This window comes from Budorcas taxicolor, chromosome 15, assembly GCF_023091745.1.
Source record: "Budorcas taxicolor isolate Tak-1 chromosome 15, Takin1.1, whole genome shotgun sequence".
NCBI classification, from domain to species: domain Eukaryota; kingdom Metazoa; phylum Chordata; class Mammalia; order Artiodactyla; family Bovidae; genus Budorcas; species Budorcas taxicolor.
In genome coordinates, this window is record NC_068924.1 from 45,189,964 (window position 1) to 45,195,173 (window position 5,210).

The 5,210-nt window shown below is 38.3% G+C and overlaps 1 non-coding gene across 1 annotated transcript; it reads right to left on the reverse strand.

The window, feature by feature from the left end:
- Positions 1-2,195: 2,195 nt before the first annotated feature.
- On the reverse strand, positions 2,196-2,299 carry LOC128061062 (U6 spliceosomal RNA). Its single transcript, XR_008200681.1, has one exon. It is a non-coding gene; the product is annotated as a U6 spliceosomal RNA (small nuclear RNA).
- Between the last annotated feature and the right edge of the window lie 2,911 nt (positions 2,300-5,210).

Sequence of the window (5,210 nt, forward strand, 5' to 3'; positions counted from 1 at the left end):
GTTGAGCACCTTTTCATGTGTTTCTTAGCCATCTGTATGTCTTCTTTGGAGAAATGTCTGTTTAGGTCTTTTTCCCACTTTTTGATTGGATTGTTTGTTTTTCTGGTATTGAATTGTATGAGCTGCTTGTATATTTTGGAAATTAATCATTTGTCAGTTGTTTCATTTGCTATTATTTTCTCCCATTCTGAGGGTTGTTTTTTCACCTTGCTTATAGTTTCCTTTGCTGTGCAAAAACTTTTAAGTTTAATCAGATCCCACTTGTATACTTTTGTTTTTATTTCCGTTACTCTAGGAGGTGGGTCCTAGAGGATCTTGCTTTGATTTATGTCATTGAGTGTTCTGCCTATGCTTTCCTCTAAGAGTTTTATAGTTTCTGGTCTTACATTTAGGTCTTTAATCCATTTTAGTTTATCTTTGTGTATGGTGTTAGGAAGTGTTCTAATTTCATTCTTTTACATGTAGCTGTCCAGTTTTCCCAGCACCATTTATTAAAGAGGCTTTCTTTGCCCTATTGTATATTCTTGCCTCCTTTGTCGAAAATAAGGTACTCATAGGAGCATGGGTTTATTTTGGGGCTTTATATCTTGTTCCATTGATCTGTATTTCTATTTTTGTGCTAGTACCATACTGTCTTGATGACTGTAGCTTTGTAGTATAATCTGAAGTCAGAAAGGGTGATTCCTCCAGCTCCATTCTTTTTTCTCAAGACTGCTTTGGCTATTCAGGGTCTTTTGTGTTTCCATATGAATATTTTTTGTTCTCAGTTCAGTTCAGTTCAGTTGCTCAGTCTTGTCTGACTCTTTGCGACCCCGTGAATCACAGCACGCCAGGCCTCCCTGTCCATCACCTTCTCCCAGAGTTCACTCAAACTCACATCCATCGAGTCAGTGATGCCATCCAGCCATCTCATCCTGGGTCATCCCCTTCTCCTCCTGCCCCCAATCCCTACCAGCATCAGAGTCTTTTCCAATGAGTCAACTCTTCACATGAGGTGGCCAAAGTACTGGAGCTTCAGCTTTAGCATCATTCCTTCCAAAGAAATCCCAGGACTGATCTCCTCCAGAATGGACTGGTTGGATCTCCTTGCAGTCCAAGGGACTCTCAAGAATCTTCTCCAACACCACAGTTCAAAAGCATCAATTCTTTGGTGCTCAGCTTTCTTCACAGTCCAACTCTCACATCCATACATGACCACTGGAAAAACCATAGCCTTGACTAGACAGACCTTTAGTTCTGTGAAAAATGTCATTGGTAATTTGATAGAGATCACACTGAATCTGTAGGTTGCATTTGGTAGTATAGTCTTTTTCACAATATTGATTCTTCCTACTCAGGAACATTGAATATCTCTCCACCTGTTTATATCATCTTTGATTTCTTTCATTAGTGTCTTAAAATTTTCTGTGTACAGTTCTTTTGTCTCCTTAGGTAAGTTTATTCCTAGATATTTAATTCTTTTTGTTGCAGTGGTGCATGGGATTGATGCCATAATTTCTCTTTTTGAATTTTCATTGTTACTATATAGAAATGAAAGTGATTTATGTGTATTGATTTTGTATCTTGCAACTTTGCTAAATTCACTGATTAGCTTTAGTAATTTTCTGATACTATCTTTAGGGTTTTCTATGTACTATATCATGTCATCTGCAAACAGTGAGAGCTTTACTTCTTCTTTCCTGATCTGGATTCCTTTTACTTCTTTTTCTTTGGTTGCTGTAGCTAGAACTTCCAGAACTATGTTGAATAATAGTGGTGAAACTGGACACCCTTCTCTGATTCCTGATTGTAGGGGGAATGCTTTCAGTTTTTCACCATTGAGAATAATGTTTGCTGTAGGCTTATCATATATGGCCTTTATTGTATTGAGGTAGGTTCCTTCTATACTGACTTTTTGAAAAGTTTTAATCATAAATGGGTGCTGAATTTTGTTAAAGGCTTTTTCTGCTTCTATTGAGATAATCATATGGTTTTTATCTTTCAGTTTGTTAACATGGTATATCACATTGATTGATTTGCATGTATTGAAGAATCCTTGCATTCTTGGAATAAACCCAACTTGATCATGGTGTATGAGCTTTTTGATGTGCTGCTGAATTCTGTTTGCTAAAATTTTGTTGAGGATTTTTGCATCTATGTTCATTAGTGATATTGGTCTCTTGTTTTCTTTTTTTGTGTTGTCTTTGTCTGGTTTTAAAAATATGGAATGCTTCATGAATTTTCATGTCATCCTTGTGCAGTGGCCATGCTAATCTCTGTATCATTCTAATATTATTATCTGTGTTGCCAAAGTGAGCACCCATTCTTATTTTTTAAAGTTTTCTTTTACTTTGAATCTGAGCTAATTACTTGCTTACTTAGCTATTCAGTGGTGGCAGTGGTTTAGTCACTAAGTCATGTCTGACTCTTGTGACCCCATGGACTGTAGCCTGCAGGGCATGGTACTAAAAAAAAGAGCATTGAGATTCAAGGCATCTGAATTTTATTTAAGCATATGTAATAAAATATCTTTGAACCTTGCTTTCCTTAGCTATAAAATGAGGGACTCAGTCAGATAAGGTACTTGCTAAGAGTAAATACCTATATTTGGATGGACAATATGCTTAGTGCTTTATATGTAATATTTACTCTTAAAAACTTACCTATCATATAGACACTATTATTATATGCATCATTTTACAGATGAGGAAAGAGGCATAAAGAATTTGACTTACTTTCCCATGGTCACCCACCTAGTAAATGACAGAATATGATATAGGCCCCTTCATGTAAAGTAATATTCCCTTATTTTAGTGATTTATGGTTTTTCTTTTATAATTTTTTATTGTTGATTAAATTATAAAGTTCTGAAGGCAGTAATTATGTTTTATGGTCTTTTGTATTTTCACATCAACAAACACAAATTTTTAAAATTGAAAAGCACTAGCAAAAACCCCCAGGATTCCCTGGGGGTTCAGACAGTAAAGTATCTGCCTGCAATCCAGGAGACCTGGGTTTGGTCCCTGGGTTGTGAAGATCCCATGGACAAGGGAATGGCTATCCACTCCAGTATTCTTGCCTGGGGAATTCCATGGACAGAGGAGCCTGGCAAGCTACAGTCCATTGGGTTGCAAAGAGTTGTACAAGACTGAACAAATAACACTTTTACTTTTCAGGCAAAACATAACAGTTGTTAATAAGGCCTATATTGGAGTAGATAGGATCCATTATAAGCTTTTAAGAAAAAAACATCATGACTGAAATTGTATTTGTGAAAATTTGGAATTAACTTTAACAATACTTACAAACTTGGAAAAAAACTCAGACAGAAAATTGGAAATTCCAATCATTCTACCTGGGAGAAATAGCCTGAAAAGAGTTGGTTGAGGATATTGGGGTTATAAAGGAATAATCATTGGAAGGACTGATACTGAAGCTGAAACTCCAATACTTTGGCCACCTGACGCAAAGAACTGACTCAGGAAAAGACCCTGATGCTAGGAAAGATTGAAGGCTAGAGGAGAAGGGGCCAACAGAGGATAAAATGGTGGGATGGCCTCATTGACCTGATGGACATGAGTTTGAGTAAGGTCCAGGAGTTGGTGATGGACAGGGAAGCCTGGTGTGCTGCAGTCCATGGAGTCGCAGAGTTGGACACAACTGAGTGACTGAACTGAACTGAAAGGCATAGTTACAGGGATAAGTGATATACTTTTCTCTGTCCATGCTAAATACCAACAAATTTAGAAGCCAAAACTGCCTTTGGGGCATGCAAAATGAAGTGAATGAATGAGAAGTATTTTGTGCTTAAGGGATTATAAACTTTTTTTTTCTATTAAATGGAGTTAGATTTGTCTTAAACACAATAAATGCCAAGAGAACTTCCTGTCTGCAAGTTCACATTTCAAACAGTTTCGTACTGCTCCCAAAGTAAGTCACTTTGGCGCAAATTTACAGATTAAATATGCCATGTATTTTACTCTGGAATGTATTGGCCACAGAAATGTCAAATGAGAAAAAAAATAAGTGCATAATATGCAAGCAGAGGAATTTGATAGATGTGATGATCAGTTCAGTTCAGTTCAGTTCAGTTGCTCAGTCATGTCCGACTCTTTGTGACCCTATGAATCACAGCACACCAGGCCTCCCTGTCCATCACCAACTCCCGGAGTTTACCCATACTCATGTCCATCGAGTCAGTGATGCCATCCAGCCATCTCATCCACTGTCATCCCCTTCTCCTCCAGCCTTCAACCTTTCCTAGCATCAGGGTCTTTTCCTGAGTTAATTCTTTGTGTCCGGTGGCCAAAGTACTGGAGTTTCAGCTTTAGCATCAGTCCTTCCAAAGAAATCCCAGGGCTGATCTCCATCAGAATGGACTGGTTGGATCTCCTTGCAGTCCAAGGGACTCTCAAGAGTCTTCTCCAAAACCACAATTCAAAAGCATCAATTCTTCAATGCTCAGCTTTCTTCACAGCCCAACTCTCACAACCACACATGACCACAGGAAAAACCATAGCCTTGACTAGATGGACCTTTGTTGGCAAAGCAGTGTTTCTGCTTTTCAATATGCTATCTAGGTTGGTCATAACTTTTCTTCCAAGGAGTAAGTGTCTTTTAATTTCATGGCTGCAGTCACCACCTGCAGTGATTTTGGAGCCCCCCAAAATAAAGTCTGACACTGTTTCTACTGTTTCCCCAAATATTTCCTGTGAAGTGATGGGACCAGATGTCATGATCTTCGTTTTCTGAATATTGAGCTTTAAGCCAACTTTTTCACTCTCTACTTTCACTTTCATCAAGAGGCTTTTTAGCTCCTCTTCACTTTCTGCCATAAGGGTGGTGTCATCTGCATATCTGAGGTTATTGATATTTCTCCCGGCAATCTTGATTCCAGCTTGTATTTCTTCCAGCCCAACATTTCTCGTGATGTACTCTGCATATAAGTTAAATAAGCAGGGTGACAGTATACAGCCTTGACGTACTCCTTTTCCTATTTGGAACCAGTCTGTTGTTCCATGTCCAGTTCTAACTGTTGCTTCCTGATCTGCATATAGGTTTCTCAAGGGGCAGGTGTGATGATAGGACTAATCTATTTCTATATTGCTTTCTCTTCACTATGCTTTTCAACAGCTCTTTCAATAGCTGGTTTTTGGCCTAGTGGAGATGTGGATAGATGGAGAGAGGAATCCCAAACATGGAACTGATTGTTCCTCACTTAATCAATTTAG